The 19,668-nt window shown below is 44.7% G+C and overlaps 1 protein-coding gene across 1 annotated transcript in view; it reads right to left on the bottom strand.

Moving 5' to 3' along the window:
• xrcc4 (X-ray repair complementing defective repair in Chinese hamster cells 4) overlaps nt 1-19,668 on the bottom strand; it is a 71,070-nt gene that overhangs the window by 43,185 nt on the left and 8,217 nt on the right. The window lies entirely within an intron of this gene.

The raw sequence follows: 19,668 nt of genomic DNA, 5'->3' as shown, positions 1-19,668 counted from the left end.
GAGATAGGTAGTCAGGAAGCAGATACACTGGCTGTTTTTCACGAATGTCCTAAAAGCCACCTTCTCAGACTACACCTTATAGAGTGTTTATTGAATAAACCGTGTCTGGAAACAAAACCAACAGCACTGGTTTTGGTATATCTCTGCCCATCTCTAGCTCCAGTGATCTTTGCTCACCGTATCAGCTGCACCTTTCGTAAGCTGCACTGGATAAAAACGTCAAATCGCTTCCCTTTACAGTGGAATAACAGAGTGAGAGGTAAACTATTCCATTGGATAAGCTCAGCCATGATGTCCCTGTCAGCCCCCTCCTCCACCCTCACCCCCAACTACCCACCCACCAAAACAAGTCAAAGATCCATTTTATACAACACAGTTTAAACAAAGTCAGTTTGTTTATCTCAGTCCATCCCTTTTTCCTTATGCACTGAAGAAGAGGTTTTTACTCAGGGCACCCACTCAAGTGGGGGGGGGGGGGGTGACCGGAGCCAAAGAGCAGAACAAAGAGAGCAGCGATGGCAAGCAGGGCGCACGACAGATGAAAACGATGGAGAGAGAGAGGGAAACAGGGACCGCTGTTGTGCGGATGCCAGCCTCTTCCCGCTGGTCCGCGGGGTCCGCCAAAAAAAGAAAAGTCAAATCACAGCTGCGAGAGCTTTTCAAAATAGTCGGGAAAAGAACAAAAAGAAAGAAAATGCCTGGATGCCTTTCGTACAGGAGGGCCCCCTGTGAAGCAGGCCGCGTCGTGTGGGTCCCGCGGTATCGCCACGGGTTACCGGGCGCGAAGAGGAGCCTTAAAGTGAGCGCCGCGTTAGTTCCCTGTGACACAGAGCAGGACTAGCCTGCAGAACCAATCACGCGCCCAGCTCTCTGAGAACACCCAGACGTTCACAGGCTGAAGACCAGGGGGTCGGGGGTCTGCGTATGAGCTTGTGTGCCAGCACCTCATGTTAGTGTATATGCATTCATCACTGGAAGCCATATGAAAGGCCACATTGTAAAATGCTGAACGTGTGAATTATCATACATACAGTATGTGCTGTCATCAAAGAGGCAAGTAAACAGGGATAGGGACAAACCTAGGGAAAAACCTGTGGGTGTTTCAGATAATGAAATCAGAAAGAGAACGGTGATGCGTGTGGGCCTTTAAGAAGGTGCCAGGGTATGCTTTCAGTCTGAGACTCAGCACGCAGGCAACAAACAGTGGTCTACCTCTCACTGCTCCCAGAGGCAACAGCATGGCGCATTTGATAGCAGTACACCAGACACAACAAGTCCCACTCCCCAAAGTCCACAGGGCTCAAGCACAGCCTCTCTCTGAGAAAAGAAACCACATTGTCATCGGCCCCCGATTAACAAACCCCCCTATTCTTTCTCCCGCTTCTTCTCCCTCTACACCCCCTTTCTGCAGGACATTTAAAAGAGCAGGAGAGAAGCACGTTTGGAAAGACAGCTGTGCTGCATTATGACAAATTTCAACTATGAATGGAAAAAGGCTTTGTTTCCATTAATAACCAGTCAGTCAATGAGCAGATCTGATTTAGAAATAGATGTAAAAAGCCACAGTACTGCCAATACATTTCCAGAAGAATTCCAGCAAGGCAACACAGCACACGTCTTCTGCACTATTAATGCTGAAAGTGGCCATGAAACACTACGCAGTGAGGTATTACTCATCTTTGACGCTTTCATTTATGGCTAATTGTCTTGAGACAGAAAAGTTGACGCAATAGTTTTATTTCCCTTTTTTCACTTCAACAGAACTTTCTCAAAGGCTGCCTTTCCATTCAGCTTCCATTGCTACGGTAACACAACACACTCACATTGGCAAAACGGGGGGAATTTTTGAAGGGCGGGGAATCAACATGAATGACTTCGAACGAGGAGGGGGGGACAGTGATTGGAGGGGAACAGAACTGGGACATGATGACATAAAATCACAATTAAAATCCTTTTCCAGGAAGTGCAGGAAAGAAAAAGAGTGAAATACACATGTATTCTATTTTGTATTTTTTTTGGAATACATACTTTTAGACTTTATGTTTGAGTGGTTACTGAGATTTAGGTAACTAAAGGTTACAGAAAAACAAACAGATAATTCCCTAGAAAGTAACATACATACAAATTGTGACCAAAAACTTTCCTGGTATACAGAACTATATATATAAATGTTGGGGTTTGCCAGTGAGTGCATCACAGGACTGCTACACTTCAGCAGCATAACTGCTGGTGGAATGGCAGGACCTCAAACAGCACAGCTGGCAATAAGAAATTAAGGATAAAATGAAAACTCCTGAAATAAAAGATCACTATAAAAAATGAGTAGAGCTGTAAGAAATTAGCCCTTAAATCACAAGTAGTAAAAACAAGATGGCGGGAGGTATACATATTAGTCTGAGACATTCCTCTCTGTCCCGTAAAGGTAATGAGCATGTGCAACTGCGTTGAACCCATAATTCACCAGCACTTTTCCTTAGACGAGGTGGCCGAACAGGTCGCAGCGTGACAGCGGTGACCAAAGCTTCGCCAAAGCAGGTGTTCAGCTTCCCCCTTTCGGCTGGAAAAGGAGGCTTCCGGAGCAAGACAGCTGACAGGCAGTGGAGGCACAGTCTGATAATGCAGGCCCAGCTACTAGCACGTTAGCGCTCCCCTTAGCACGGCCTTCCCGGTACATGGTGGGCAGCTGCCAGCGTCCCACAAAACCGCAGGTGACAGCTTTGTCCCCGTAGACCGCCGAGAGCAAGACACCGCTGGCGCTTTAACAATCGGAGCAGGAAATCAGTCACGCTTCGTCAGCGCGATAAAAGAGGAGCTTTATCCCCGTCTGTCGGGACCCGCTTACAAACTCCACACCTCTCAGTCCTAAAGCTCCATTCCCCGGCTGGCTGGAGATGGCTCAGTGGCTGTGGGAGTCTCTGAATCCCTCTCCGTTATTGGTAATCCAAGGCTCTGCATGGGTCGGGCTTTCAAATCCACAAACAGCGCTTTGGAAACTCATAACCCAGGCCTATGTTGTCTTCTGTTGCCATAGCCTCTCAACATGTCTTATGGGAAGCGCATCTGCCAGGCAGGGTGGGATACTCAAAACCTGAGCACAAAACACTCAGCACTTCTTCTGTGTTTGTTTTTCCTGTCTAAGATCTACATCCAGCAGCAGCGAGATCACCTTTGGGCCCTCTGTGGCAGGCTGGATTTACAGCCACAAGAGCAACGCTGCTCAACCAAAACTGAGGGGACTCTGAAAACAAAACACACGTGCATACACAAGCGCACACCCACACACACACAGACAAGAAGATCTTTGTGAGATTGGACAGACTCCAGACAATATCAATCTATCAGGGATGACGGTGATGATTAAATCCAGAACCACGGAGGACCTTTGCAGTAGGAGGTCAAGGAGGCCAGGGAACGCTGAAAATTCTAGATGGGTGGGGTGGTGATGCAGGCAAATGGGGAAATAAAGGGGGGGCGGGGGGGGGGCATGGAGCTGTCAAATGTTGTAAAACACCACTCAGCGTCCACAGCCGAATTCAACACTCTGACAATGACACGTAACTTAACTTTAAGTTTCAGGACTCTTTGAAGAGAACAGGCTCTTCTCAGAGGGACAGACATCCTCACACAGAAAACCACAGAGAGACCGATAACCGTTAGACATCAAAACAACATTTCAACAGGAAATTTCCCCCCGACAACAGAATTATAGCGTTCTCTTCCCCCCTCTTTCGGAAAACAGGTTTGTATGTCCTAAGTACCAACATTCCACTTATGAAGAGTTACAGGGTCCTGGTGTTTTAAAGAGGATTTAGGCCCATTTGGGTTAACAGATTTATATGAAAACATAATTGTAAAAATATACGAGGGGTGTATCCATAACAGACCGGTCTTCCTGTTTTAGTCATAGACCCAGATGTGGTTTCTGCTGCGATTGACATGGGCACTTTGATGGGGTCCACATGTTCGGACCTGTAACGTACCGAGCCAGGACAGGCCACCTACGTCCGCCCTGCTTCGCTGAGGAAGGTCTTCTTGTTTTCTTCAAACAAGCAACAGACAGATCAACACTAAACAGTATATTTCATCTAAATGGTTCCCATGGCATTGGGCTCGAACATCACAATATTTTCTGACAAAGTCTTCCATAAAAGTGAGAAATAATGGGCCATTTCCACAACTTGTAAATTCTGGTGATATGCTGTTTACCAACCAGAATGCAGGCATACCAACCAGTGAGAGTCACAACAAGTAAACTATCTGATTCAATGGGAAGACTGATGTTGAAATTGTACACATTGTATTCACTAGCATTCGACGATGTGCAGATTTGAACTTTTGGAAAAGGCATATTTTCAGTGCATATCATATTTTTTCTCTCAATGGCATTCAGCTAGACGGGATTCCCGTTCTCCCAGATGAACCATTTCTACTTATATACTGTATGCATCACAATGCTGTGATTCTGGAGTGAATATGTTCCTCAAATATAAACTTGATGTTCTTCCAACAGTGCAGGCAAGAAGCTGCTTGTGTAATCTGACAGCGTGCTCTAAGACAGATTGTCTCTCTGCAGTATTGCTACCCACTACTTAATGTCGACAGACCTGCACTTTACAAAGCATGATGAACAAATGACACATTTTAACAGACTTAAATTGCAATGTAATCAAGTTATAACCTGATCATTTTATATTCTTCTTTATTTTTATTGAGGGAACATTTTTATTGTGGAAATGGCAGTTTGGATCAGATCAAATATATTCTTTGTCACAATGCATGACAAAACACCAGAATAGCACAGTTTTTACCATGTTTTTCATGTTTCCTGTTACATCTACAATTTGGGAAATCATGCAGTTCCTGAGAACTTTCCATATCAGGAGTAAACATTTCCCTATACTTCCATAAAGACCCAATTAGCAGTGGCCCATTGCACATGTCAACAAAAAAAATCCACAAGGCTCATCTTAATCATGCAAGGCCATATGGGTAATTACCAGCTCACACCTTGGTTTCCTCAGTGGCAGGAACTACATCATAATATTTCAAAGAAGGTATTTCTATGTCTTCAGAGGAGGAAGAAAAGGAATACACATAAGAAGCTTATTCTAGTGAGAACAGGCCATTCATCCAATCAAGGCTATTCATTTAGCCTAAACAGTGAAAAAAGTACATGACCACAAAAGTGAATTTTGAAACTCCTGGAGATTGCCAGATTCACTTCACTAGGAGATATTTAAACAAATAATGACATTTATCAAGGGCAGCAGTACACAGCACTATACCTTAAGGGTACAGCACATAACATTGAGTTGACCCCCCATTATGACGGCTTAGAAAATCCTAATGATTGCCAGTCCTCATAGGCCTTTGGAACTGTGTTAGCTAAGCTGCAGCTGCCATGCTGTAGTACGTCTGGGGCTCTGCTACCTCTATAACCCTTTTTGCTGACTGCATGGGCTGAGTTGCCCCATTAGCAGGAATATAATGACGCATCAAATACAGGATCCAAAGTAAATCTTGGAGGACGGCGTTGCTTCAACACGTCATCTTTCTTGTCTTTTTCATTTTTAAAATCAGAGTCTGGTCTGTTGTCACGGTAATGCTTGCACTGCCTGGAGCAGACCCATAACTACACAGACAGACTGGGCATTAAAACCAGCGGGATGCTGGTTCCAGTCTCCAGATCAAAGACCAGGGTCCTTCACCTAAATTCTGGCTATGACCCCCACCCCAACACTGACTTGCCCCAGATGCTCGACCCATAATCACCCCCCCTCCCAGACAGTGAGCGTCTCCCTGACGCACACAGCCGTTGCCTGGACCGACCCCAAAGTCTTCCATTTCCTTTCAGTTTGCCCCAAGCTTTTAGCCCCATACTGAGTGTCCGGGCATGTGGATCCCCTTACTGTTACCTCCGCTCACCTCTTTCCACATCGACCTGGTTGTAAAAGCCCTATGTCCTATGAAGGCCAAAGCCAAAGAGCAGCAGGAGAGGGACCAGTACCCTACACTATGACTGGATTAAGAGACAGGGTTCACTGCAGGTAAGTAGGCCCACGCACTGCTTTCAAAGATCCACCATTGGCGAATGTGTAATAGGAAGTAAGTGGCTAAGGAAGATTGTGGCTCTTTTCCACTTTATCAGTGAAGGTCATGGAATCTGGCGGATAGGCACCCACGCTGGTCGGGTGGAAACAGGAGCACAGCATTATCAGAGGGGGTGTCATGCTTGTCTGGACACAGGACAGGTTCGGGGAGCAGGACTGAAGGTCAGCTCTCTGAAGGGACAAACGTAGGTGTGAAAAGGGGAAAGGAAAACAAGATGCCAGGAATTAATAAATGAATGAAGAAACGGAGGAGTGTAGCAAGCAAACCCTTCCGTTCTGCTCTGCCCCTCTTTCTCTTCTCCTTTTTCAAAATCCCATTTTCTCCTCATAATGCCTTACCTATAAAAGAAAACAATCCCAACAAAATTTTTCACTTTCAAAACAAAAGTTTTACAACCAGCTTGCTTAAAAATTCCCAATAGTTTCAGAAGTTACAAAGGTTCCCCTCACAGTCATCTTCCCGAGAGCTACAAATGCCATTTAAAAAGTGACATTTGATTAGTTAAAAATACTATTGTTCTGTTTTGGGCTGCTGGAGTGATAGAAGCATGTTTATATGCTATCTCTTCCTGCTGAAAGCCTAATTTCTCCCCTTTATCTACCCATAAGGACACCAGTGAGGTCTCACAAGTGTAGCCAGCAGCACGCCACAGTTACAACTTCCAACTAGCCAAGGTCAAATATGTAGGAGCTGTAGTCCATCTAAAGACTATAAAGTACATCAAACTGTAATAACGATTTAGCAGAAGTGATTACAGGCAGCCGGGAAAGGTGTGCTTTTAAGTTACATTACTGCAGCTGCTATTTTGGGAGTAACAAGAAAATATGGCTGGGACAAGTCCTCTGAGAAAGCTTTGACCTTTCTGGCGATGTCCTGTGTGGGCACAGAGGACACGGTCCTTGAAACCGCCGTTTCCGCCTACCTGTGCCCTCCGTTTCCCGGCCTTCTCTCTGCCCCGGGCTGAAAATAGCCGTTAATCTCCATACGGCGGGGGCGGGGAGGGGGGGCGCAGGGCTTTAACACGCGTCAGCAGGAAGCTCCTGCCCATGCGTCCGTCCCTCGGACGAGAGCGTCCACCGCGCGGAGCGATAAAAGGCGGGAAGCGGAGAGGTAAGGCCGTCTCTGCGGACACGGGTAATCTAGAGCTGTCGCCTGCCTTTCCTGCTGTCTGGCCTGTGGGTGGGTGAGGAGAGCCAGGCGGAGGTGTGCGGGGGTGGGCACGGCCGTTAGGTCCAGTCCCTGAGCCGTAAATCTCTCTGACGGCCTCTCTGTTTCTTCTCAAAACAACACAGGCCACATCGACAGCTGCCACACTGGAGACACTCTATTCTGGAACAGGGATGGATGTGTGAGGACAAGATAGATAGATAGATACTTTATTCATCCCAAGGGAAATTTTAGAACTGCTTCCTTTGGCATTCGGGGGTAGGTGTGTGAGGACCACTTCCTTTGGCATTCGGTGATGCCCCGCAGAACACAGGAGCCGATTAGACTGGCAGGCAGATATGCCTGGGACTACAGTAGTGGAATTCACCACGAAGCACCTGCAAGCACACAGGCAGAACCGTGAGCGTATGAGCCAGAGGAGCCATACTGAAGGTCTTAGAGAGCGTCTTTTCAGGCCATCACCAGCAATTTCAATGAAATATTTATGGCTGTTTTGAGACCCGAAATTAAATTTGACCCCCAGAGATAGCATTCATTTGGATGTACTGAGTGTACGCCAGGGCGACAGAAGATTTACTCAGTTCAATTGGAACAATTTGTAGTTTAGGGCTAAAAAATGCTTCCCCAGAGAAGTATACTACCAAAGTGCAGCTTTAAAAAGACTCAAAGAGTAAATCACACTATACATCATGAGACATGGGGGTCTAAACAGGAAAAGTAGGTGGCTGAAGAACTCTCCAAAACAGGGTCTAAACAGTGCTAAGGACTTAAAGGCTGTGTAAGAAACCCCCCAAATACACCAAAAGGCGGAAATATCCGAGAGGAGAAGGAAACGCGTGTAGTCTGACCAATGCTACTGGAACTGGGTTAATTTAATTTTGTTCTCGTTTATCTGACTCCAAAAGATAAGTTCAACTGCTCCTCTGTTCTAACAGTTCAACAAAAGGAACTGCAAATGTCCGCCAATAGTGTGGCTCTATATGATCGCTATCTATTTGTATAGACGCGGACGTGCCTGTGGCCTGTATAGCCTACAATTATACACTTAGTATGTATCTTGTGACGGCACTGGTGTATAGGCGAGTGACTACGGGGTGCAGGTATCCTAGGTTGTCTATGTCTGCTAGGACTCTAAACTGCTAAGTGTGCAGTGGTGCGAGCCAAGAGGATGTAGGTTCAAATTAATACAATTTATGAAACAATGTGCATTGCAGAAATAGAATGACAATGTGTTGCAAGAATTACAAGTTGTAATATGAATGGCTATACGCAAATAGTGCGCAGGAGATCGTATGAGCAAGTCTCCTCAAACCATTCCACGTTCCCCTCTATATACCCAGGGTTTACAGGAAAACAACAAATCATCACATAAAGAGTCACAAGATGGCAGTAACAATGGTCATGCTGATGTTATCTCTGTATGTCCAACAAACCTGGTTAACCTTTGTATTACTGGATGCTGATTCACAAGTAACTTGCATTACCTGTGGTTTATTCCTACAAGATCTTTATTCAGCAACCAGTGTACTACACCACCAATGACACCAAACTATTTCCCACATCATTAGCTATCTAAAGACACCAACCACTGTATTCGGAAAACCCATGGTTTATACAGTGCTATTTCAACTCATCAGTTCTGGGAGCATTCCACTGAGGTGGCAGAATTGCGCAGAGGCAGCACAATGATGGGAGCAATAGTCCTGTATTAACAAGCACTTTTCATCAAACCTTGTTGACCCTGTGTTAACATGGTCAACACAGTCTGTTTCCTTTTGGGGGTCTGCAGAGAGGCACACTTATGTAAAATGCCCTACAGCTGAATGGTATGAAGTGAAATGTTTAGGTCCCACTAAAGTGAAACACATTTGGTAGACTAGATCTTACTAAATGAAAATGTCTATTATAGTAAGAATGGTATATGTAATGTGTAATTTGAACTCTAATGACGGTATACAACCACAACGGAAATGCACAACTGGATCATTCCTCCCCACAATAAAGACTGAATTGTGGGAAACAGAGCAGATTTATGTTATGATTATTCCAGCTCTCTCACACTGCACCATTAAATGGAAAAAGCAGCTGCACCAGACCAGCATCAGAGATCAGAGGAGCAGTCAGCCCCTTCCCTGCGCTCTCACATGCCTTCCTGTTCTTCCCATTATAAATGTAATTTTACACACAGTAATAAAGCGTGTGAAATCAATATTCTTCTACTAATTGAATATCATTCCTTCAAAAGGAATCAAGACATGGTAGTTCCTTTTTATAGAACACCAAAGGACATGATTTCAGGATTCAGTGTTCATTGCATTAATGATTTCTGTGTCTAAAACCGTCTGTTTTCATGGACACTATGGCAGCAGCACAATCGACTTCCCAATATCCATTTGAAACATGTGGCCCCCATACGGCAGTTGGGGCCCCGGGGGTCAGTCTGGGCAGGGGTGTTATCAGACGACGGCACGCTAGCGGAGTGTGGCGGTACGTGTCGGAGAGAGACGCTGAGCGCTGCTGAGAGGGAGGCTTGCTGGGTCGCTCAGGGGAGAGCAGGCGGTCACAGAGAACACCTGACTGGGCACTGCAGCAATCGGTGGTGTGAAGAGCAGGATGACAGGACCGCCGCAGGGAGCATGCGGGACCAGGTCTCCCTATCAGCCAGAGGGGTCACCCTGGCGGGCGTCCATTTCCATCACACCGTGGTCAGGGCCTTGTTGTGCTGTGCGGCCGTGTCTCTGTGATAGAGACCGCCTCCACCCTCATGTTCACTGCAGGCTTCACACCTCCCTGCACGCTTAGCACCTCCCCAGCTCCTTTACCCCCCACACTGTACTTTCAGGTCCAGGAGAGCATGCACTTTAGACATTCCAGTCAAGCAAATGGCTGGCCTTAAAAATAACATGCCAAGTTGTTCCTGGTGTAGTTTTGACTGCAGAGAAACACCGCAAAGACTCTGCCAAATCACTGTAACATCCGAAGCAATATGAAGTCTGGTATTCGGTGTGGGATGTGGGTCAGCCTCTGAGCTGAGACTAATCAGGGCTTGAGTGCATCCCCGCTAGCAGTGCAGAAAGCTGGGCATGGCCTGTGGTAGGGGCCCTGCACTTTAAATGAGATGTTTGAGAAAGCGTTTTTTATCGCTCACCACTTGCATAGGAAGGGCCTACTCCATGACGGTCTCTGCATAACAGTGGTCCCCAGAGGCATCCCGCCAACTGCGGCTGAACCGTGTAACAGAGATACAAAGCAGGCAGGCTGGGGGCATGACACTCACCACATGGCAAAAGCTCCACTTTCCCCAAACCACTTTGACTGGTCGCAGATACAGATGCTGGTCTCTAAGGCGCAGTTTAGCCTCTCAAACTATCCGCATAGGGAAAACATGGTGAAACACCACGTCTCTGCCCGCTTTGAAGGGCCTTCTTTCCCAAGTTCCACAGAAGACCCCCAGCATAATATTAGCAATATTCCTGTCTCCGTGTTGCTAATGGAAGGATAACTCTGTGTCTTTGGAATGATACTAGTCCAGCACAATCAACTCGGCTGATTCAGGAAGGTCATTCCTGATAAGTTCTGTGGGAGATATTCAGGAGAGGCGGCACGGATGGTGCACTGGGTAGCACTGCCGCCTCGCAGCAAGGAGGTCAGAAGCGGTCGGACTGGTGACAGCCTCACACAAGCCTTTTCACAAGCTGGGCTGTTATCATGCACAAAAATCTACGGTCCAGTCACCCATAGTCACACTCCTTTCACTGATTACTTTTACTGAGTTATGGCTCTCCCTGTAACCTGATGTTAACACGGCACCTCATATTTCCTCATACCTGGAAACTACACGAGATTATTTTGGAATGGGACCCCCCGTAGCCCACACAGGAGGGGATTCATTTCCCTGTGTAAACAGAGGTACTGCATGGGGGAGTCTACGCCTGCAGCAATGCCCTCCGCACTGTATTTATTTTATCCTCATTTCGCTGTCATTTTTTTAATGTGGAATTGTAATTGTATGACTAAATTCACTGGCAGTGTAAAAAAAAAAAAGTCATAGGTTCTTAATTATGATTCTCCAAAGGAAAAAAGGTTTTTTATCATCAGGTTCAGAAGTTTTCTGGCAGAAGAAAAGACGTGTGTATAAAACCACATAAACCACCAGACATTATGTTCTCAAGGAGTAAACAGAGAACTGAATAAAAACTTAATTACAACTGTATACCTGTGGGGGAAAAGCACACAAGGCACTAACTTACTCATCAACACAATGTTTATGTTATTATGTTATAGAGACATAGAGGAGACCAGTTTGGAAATTAAAAATATATATATATATTTTTTTTCTGATATCTTATTATCATAAAGGTGATTAAGCATCCAAAGTGATTCATGCCGCAGGCAACATACCATATATTTAATTCCTTCCTGCGATTTGGGGGATAGCCTTTTTCACTGTCAAGTTCTCATGTGCTAAACCTCCAGATTCCACTAAGGAGGCCATATTGCTGGGGCAAAAAGCTCTTTCGAACATTCATTCATTCATTCATTCATTCATTATCCTAACCCGCTTATCCTGAACAGGGTTATAGAGGGGCTGGAGCCTATCCCAGCATATATTGGGCGAAAGGCAGGAATACACCCTGGACAGGTCGCCAGTCCATCGCAGGGCGCACACACCATTCACTCACACACTCATACCGACGGGAAATTTAGACTCTCCAATCTGCCTAACCTGCATGTCTTTGGACTGTGGGAGGAAACCGGAGCACCCGGAGGAAACCCACGCAGACACGGGGAGAACATGCAAACTCCACACAGAGAGGCCCCGGCCGACGGGGATTCGAACCCAGGACCTCCTTGCTGTGAGGCGGCAGTGCTACCCACTGCACCATCCGTGCCGCCTTCTTTCTAACAGAAAGTGGCATATATTTATATATTTATATATATATACTGCAAGCAGTATAGACTGAAACATATCCAGCAGTGGGATTCAACATGCAAATCGCATTAAATGGGGTTGCATAAACATCTACCCACACTTAAGTCATGGATTTAGTGTAACCTGCGGCATCACCGAATATCTTGGGTTCCAAAGGATTTCCAGAAGGTTTGTGCAAAACGATAAAGCTAGACAGCTTTGGACTCCCTCCACCGCAAGTCATTTAAAGAGGGAAGTTCAATTCAAGGACAACTAAAGAGATTATCTTTCAAATGGCATTTCCCATGATGCTCTATGTGCCAAAAGTGAAAGACACAGCACATCAATTTTTTTTTTTGGCCCCCACATCACTGAAAAGCAGGTCTTGCAAGTATTTTCTGTAAAGATTACAATTGCCTGAGTGAAACGGGATGGCTGACCTGGCAACACTGGGCTCAAACCTGGAGCATTGGCACAGCTCCCCCTGAACAGGAGGGAAAGGCTGGCGGATGGATTCAGCCTTAGAACCTTGAGCCACAGTACAGTAGAGAGATGGAAGCGGGCTGCCAGGAAAATCTCCTAAGACAGTTTGCTGGGAGCTGATTGGGGGGGCAGACCTCTGCAGTCGATGACATCATATCCCCGTGTATGGGCAGAGGCTGCACTGGCTCTCCTGCCCATTGGAAGAGGGGTTTCACGCACACTTCCAGCAACTTCCCCCCACCCCCAAAACATTAACAGAAACCAATTTTTATTTTCATCAGTCAACCCAGGTTCAACTGTACACCGTTTGGTTGCACTATGAAAGATACCAATCAATTTATTCTCCATTATTCTAAACATCTAAAATGGATGCTCAGTGTTTCCATGAAATGTTGTACTTCATAAGCCACAAGCCAGCTGTGCTGTTCGGTTGATAAAAAACTAGGTGAGTAAATGGGGAAAATCTAAATTTGGAAAAGTTAGATCATAGATAGATAGATCATTACATTAATATAGCGCTTTTCCAGACACTCAAAGTGAATCAGGGGACGATGAGGTGGAAAGTTGAAAGAGCCAGGTTGGGAGCCTACTCTTTGCGAAGAGTGTTCCGGGGTCTTTAATGACCACTGGGCCTCGCTAATGAGTCAGGGCCTCATTTTAACATCTTATCCGAAAGACGGCGTTGCCTACAGTAGTGTCCCCATCACTGCGCTGGGGCATTGGGGGTAATACAAAAGTGATTAATGCAGGATGCAACATCACTTCCAGCAGCAGGTACTAAACCAAGCCCACACCCGCTTAGCTTCAGCCATTTGGCAGGAACAGTGTGCAAGATGCTGCTGGCCAGTTACATTTTCTCAGATTTGACAATTTTGTGTCACCATCCCTCCAAAATCTAAGTCTGCCTGCAAATGCACTTTCGAGGGTGAGTCCATGGTTGACTTGCAAGGCCGCCGGTGGATTACTGCTCCGGTACATAGGAAATCCACAGGTGCCTCGCCTGGAGAAATCACGCTAACATGAGTGACTGTGCAGAGAAGAAAAATCAAGTGTTGACAGGAGGGTTATTATGGGATGCAACTGCTTTTTTTCCCCCACTCAGTGCTGTTGTCTCTTGTGATAGCAACCTTTTATTGCACACATCTGTTGACTATCTATCTGTGCAGACAGGTTCACTCTCCGTTTCCTGTGACCATAGCCAAAGCACAGCAATGAGGTGAAAATCAGTTACTCCGTGCAGATGTGCCCCAGTCTGCACATTCATGCACATCCATTCCAAATCAGACCCCAATTACTGCCTTTCGCGTTCAAAGCTTGTGCAAAAGCAGTTACAGGATGATTCACTTTTTCAATTTCTTTCCATGTATAGATTATATTCATGTTAATTAAATAAACGCTGTGTTATCACTTATGCTCCAGTGATAATTAAAGAAGGGGAAATATGAACCTGAAATTACAGATTGCAGTCTGGATGAATTCTCTATTAATTGATAATGGTACTTCGCTGTAGATACCTACTTCCAAAGTATATGTATTCCTACACCAATTTTCATGCTTTTTACAGCATTTTTACACTATTTGACTAACTGCATATACTCAGGACCAGTAGGAATAATGCTAACATTGCTGTAATGATGATAATAACAATATGTGACAATAGAATGAAAATGTTAACCGATACCAAGGCTGTTGAGCAGACTGAAAGCAAGTGTGGAATGCACATACAGAATATATCCGGCCGGGGTTGGGAGAAGAGGTTAAGATTTCTCCCGACACAGGTTTCTAGGCAAGGTATCTGACAACAAGAACACAAGCTTAGAATATACACCTAATAGGAAGGCTTGAATTTTGTGCCACCCACACTTGTGTAATTGGAGAGGGGTTGAGTAAAAAAGTAACTGTACAAACACATCAATCCAGCTGATCAAACATCACACCTGTTCAGGCATCAGGGCCCTAAAACACCCTTCCTGTCACTCATCCTGAAGGGAACATGTTTATCATGGATGGGAGAAAGGCAGGCTCGCACACTCCTAAGTGTACTCATTTTCTCTCTCTCTCAAGAAATGAAGATACTGTACCATGTTTGCACACAAACGTCAACGATATGAAATGCTAGCCTACATAAATCATGATCTAACATTTACCGTTTCTCTGGTTTTTGAGTGCGTAAGAATGACAACATTGCCACTAAAAATTGACAATCAAATGATGGCACATACTGGATATGGAAAAGTATTGAGTATTTCTTTTTCCCAGAATCTCAAATGCATCACACATCTCATATAGGCAACCATGGAGTAGGTTGAACCAGGCAGAAACTATCATCTACTTCTTGTAGTGTGAGTGTGTGTGTGTGTGCGTGTGTGTGTTGAAGAGAGCGAGTGTTCCTGTGTGCATGTACGTGCACGTATCATAAGCTGTTAGCCATTTTGAAAATGCTGTTGTAGTTTATGAGGTTTCTCCGGGTCACTGAAGAGCATCCTATAATACAGTGTCCCACTATTTTATGTGCCTAATTAGTAGGCCAACACCGCACAGTGGAAATTGTTTTTAAAAACCAGCAATAAAAAAGAAACCAAACCTCCATGTGAAGATTTCTCTACATAATAGGCATGGGGCCCACAGTCATTATTATGGTAGCAATGGAAGGTATTTTACTTCTGACTCATATTTCTCTGATGCTCAACAAAACAAGATCTCTGCGTGATAGTGCCAACCTTTCCAAGCTGTGAAGACAGACAGATTCACAGAACCTAAAATATAAACAGATGTTGGTATATTTCTTAATCCACTTGATTTGGAATTACGATAAGTATGAAGTAAGTTCCAGTAAAATGTACTACGTGACAATCTGGTAATTAGTAAGGGTTTGATTCCCTTGCTTTGTTTTGCTTTGTTTTTCACTTGGAACATTCCGATTATCATGGAGCAATCCTTAATAAAACAGTGTCTACTTTTATGAACTTTGCAAACTTTATCATGTTTGTCAGGCCAGCAAATAACTGAAAGTGGCCAGTATTCCTATTCTGGCCACAGCAGGATCACATATGCTACTCCAAGGTGTCAATCATGTAACGCATCTTGACATCCCTCCCAATTCCATTTGAAAACTCAACATTCACAATGGCACAATGGAAACACCTGCTTTGATAACATTTCAACGAGAGTTTCAAAAACTTAACAAATATCAAAACACCTGTTTAGAAAATATATAAAACCCAACAAATACTGCATATCACAGACATGAGCAACAAACTATAGTTTAATTGGAAGAACAAAAAGGTAACAGAGAGGCAAACAAAAAGTGCACTGGACTGAGCCTAAGAAGAGGAATATACTATGCCCATCACATAACTATTACCAGACAAAGCCAAAATGAAACCTCAAAAACCCCAAAATCTCTTTCTTCACTATTTCACATTGAAAACACACAATAACATGCTTCTTTATTGCAGATAACTACATGTGAGAAAAGACCTGGTAACATCCCCCAACACTGTTCCAAAAAAAAAAGAAAGGAACATTTCAGTATGTATCTATGACAGCTGTTAGGTGTTTAGAGTGAAGAAGACTAGGACAGTGAGTTAGGCAGTGGGAGGGATGTTTTGCCTAGAAACAGGGTGGCTGAATGCTCAAATGTTTGTACAGACAGTAATCAAAAAAACTGATGATTGTTTTCTGGAAATTATGGATGGACAGAGAAGAGAACAGGATGGTTTGGGAAGTTTCCCACAATCCTGCAGAGCAGGCCCGGGGGTCGATCGTCGGGCAGAAATGGACGACAGCTGTTCCAGGAAGGCCTTCATGTTCTTGCTCTGGCCTCATCAAAAAGCATGAGAATGAGACTGGGTTCCAGTGTAATACTGTTTAACAAACAGTGTAGTACTGTTTAACAAACAAGGCCATATTCATCCATGGGCCAATAAAAGCCTGGGGCTCACTTACAAACTCCAGCAGGAGCGGGGTGGTTTCGCTGGGTCCCTACTGGCAGGATAGCAGTGTGGTGTAAGGCCTCCCAAGCCTTAGGTCAGATCCCTTTATGTTGTGAAGTGGCACATTACACTGTCGCGCACATTCAACTCAGCCACTTTTTCGGGGGGATATGCTATTCTAAAATCAGGGTTTGCTGTCTACCACAGATAAACCCTGGGACGGTCACAGCAAGTTTCAGACGGGACTGAAAACCAAGCTATCTGGCTGGTCTGTTGGTTAATGCCATCCAGCAGACCCGACTCTTAATGGTGTAAAACAACCCAGGCCGTGTTCAGCTGAACTGGAGAGGAAATCACAGACGCATCTCCCGTCACATCGTCGGTAGCTCAGTTCCCTAAAAGGGCCTGCTAGGGACAGCCATACAGGCCCTCTCACTGCCTCAGGGAAACAAGTGCATTGATTACTGGCTGTAGGGAGGGGGGGGGGGGGGTGGTAAGATAAGCAGTGTCACCATCTTCTGATCTCACATTCTTCCCCAGAAGGATGGGGGGTGGACGGCCAGCCTGTGCCATTTGTTTAGGTGGAGCTGAAGCCCCTGGCAGTTGCTGACTTCAGACCTGGTGGGTGGGCTCCTCTTCACCCACCCTGTCAACATCGGGCCCGTTCACACCCATCCCCCCACTCTGGCCAGGCACGCAACAGTGTGCTGCCACCTGTATGGCAGCAATGGTGAACAGCACTGCACCTGGGTATTCAAATGACGATGGCTCGACATTTTGGCTCTACTCCAGCTTAATTATGCCGTTTATGGCTCGTGCTATGGCATACCAATACATACATCAGAGATAAAATTATGGCTTGTAGGCTGTTTTAAGACCAGGTTAGGCTGAATGGCTTTGTGTCATCGTCAAATATTCAGGTGTTTTCATGGTCTAATGTAACAGTTCCTGTAGCACCACATTAAAAGGGAGCACAGGTTTAATGTAGCAGTTCCTGTAGCACCATATTAAAACAGACCGCAGGATTTGGGGCCCCTCTGCCAGATGCTAGGGAAGATTCCCAATATTAAGTTACCCCTCCACTGCCAACATATTGCATTTAGGTGTGCATGTGTAATTATTAGGCACAGCCAATTCCCGATAACTACAAAATTGTTATAATTACATACATAACCAGAGTATGCATGCAACATCAGTTAGCAAAGTTGAAGGTCTTAACATGAGGTCAGCAGTGTAAAACACATCAAAACAGAATACACAGCTTGTGTAAGAACAAACTTGACAGAGTAATTAAAGTCAACAGGCCATCCTGCTGAAAAGCATCAAATCACTCATTTCCCTCAAGATACTGGCCATCCATTATTCCTGGAGTATAAACCACTACCATCAGATATAAAAACTCAGAAGGAGGATAAAAAGGCCACCTACCTCATTTATATCTGATGTTTTAATTGATTTAAATGTTTTCATTGATGAGTTATCGATCACTATCAGCATGATTATTGCAAAGTTTTTGTTTTTTTATTGTACACTATAGGCTATACCCTTTTCAATATTTTTGTATTTTTACAAAATGTGCTAATTTTCCTTCCTTTACTCATTCATTCATTCATTCACACATGCATATACTTGCAAATGCACACACAAACACACACACACACACACACACACACACACACACACTAATCACTGTTTACACAAAGCCACAGCAACAACAATTCTATCACTCTGTCAGCAGGAACTGGTGGGCCCTATCGGTCTGGAGTCTGGGAGGTCCTGGGTTCTAAAGAGCACGGTATTTTGGGTTCTGTACAACTGTTCAAATTATTAAACAGTTTGGAGCCTTGCCTCAACATTAATGCCCACAGGGAAACCGTTTCTACATAAATGTTAACACTAAATGCCAAAGTTGTATGTTGAAATAAAAGTTATGATACTGGAGTTATCCAAGATCTATAGAACTCACACAAACCTTTTTGTGAGACAAACTCACAATGAAAACTTGGATGGTGGATGGTGCATGAAGGTCTTAGGAATATTGAATTCATGAGACCTTCATGCACCATCCACCATCCAAGTTTTCATTGTGAGTTTGCTAAAACTCAAAAGAATCATTGAATCTTTTTTTAAGCTTACCATTTGTCCTTCAGCAAATTGTACAGATACCCAAATGCTATCATCAAAGCCGAAGAGAACAGCGGTCTTCGGATAATACAGTAAGGAGGGGGGAAGGCCAAATCAGCAGGGAGACCCTGAGGATGGATCTCTGAACACGGAAACGAGACGGGCTTATGGGCCGAACGCAACCAAACGCCACCGAACGGCAACAATCCAACCAAGCAGGGTACCAATCAGTCTCGATTTACATCAATATTTTTATTTGGAGTTGGGGGGTTCTGATAGTTTAGACCGTGTGTGCAGTGGGGGGGGGGGGGGGGGGGGCGTCACTGGGCGATAACAATGAGCATATGCTGAATTGAATTTAAATATGCCTCATAAACTAGTGCTTTTGCATTTAAGAATGAGTCTCATATTCTTTGGCCAATGGACCCTGAGTTACTCAGCCCATTAACTTAAGGCCTGTAATGTATCCCAAAATCCATCAAGGAATCCACCCTCACTTTGGTTATAAGGTGAGAAGGAAATAATACAGTTTGGGGCTCTTTTTTGACTTAACGCAAAAAAGAAATACAACTTAATTTGCTGTACGTGTGAGTTGTGACCCAAACTGAAAAATAAATATTCGTAGCCGAGACACGTAAAGTGCAGTGATCCCTAACAAGCATTGCATAACATGATTTACGTATCCATTCTGTACAAGGTCAAAAGGGGGTGAATATTTATTCTTTCCTCGCATCTGTTTTACAGCAGAAATTCACAAAGCGAGATAGGTTTGGGTCATGTAAAATATGTGTACTACAAAGGCATGTATAACAGAAAAAAGCATTTTCATCCAAGAACCCATATGATAGCAAGAGCTGACCACTTGTTTCCGGGATGTTCTGTATTTCATGTCATGCTTTTAGACAGAATCCAGAGCTGATGTGATCCAAGTGTAGG

The sequence above is a fragment of the Conger conger genome, chromosome 12 (genome assembly GCF_963514075.1).
Source record: "Conger conger chromosome 12, fConCon1.1, whole genome shotgun sequence".
NCBI classification, from domain to species: domain Eukaryota; kingdom Metazoa; phylum Chordata; class Actinopteri; order Anguilliformes; family Congridae; genus Conger; species Conger conger.
Note: the sequence above shows the minus strand (reverse complement) of the source record. Positions and strands in the feature narration are given on the sequence as shown.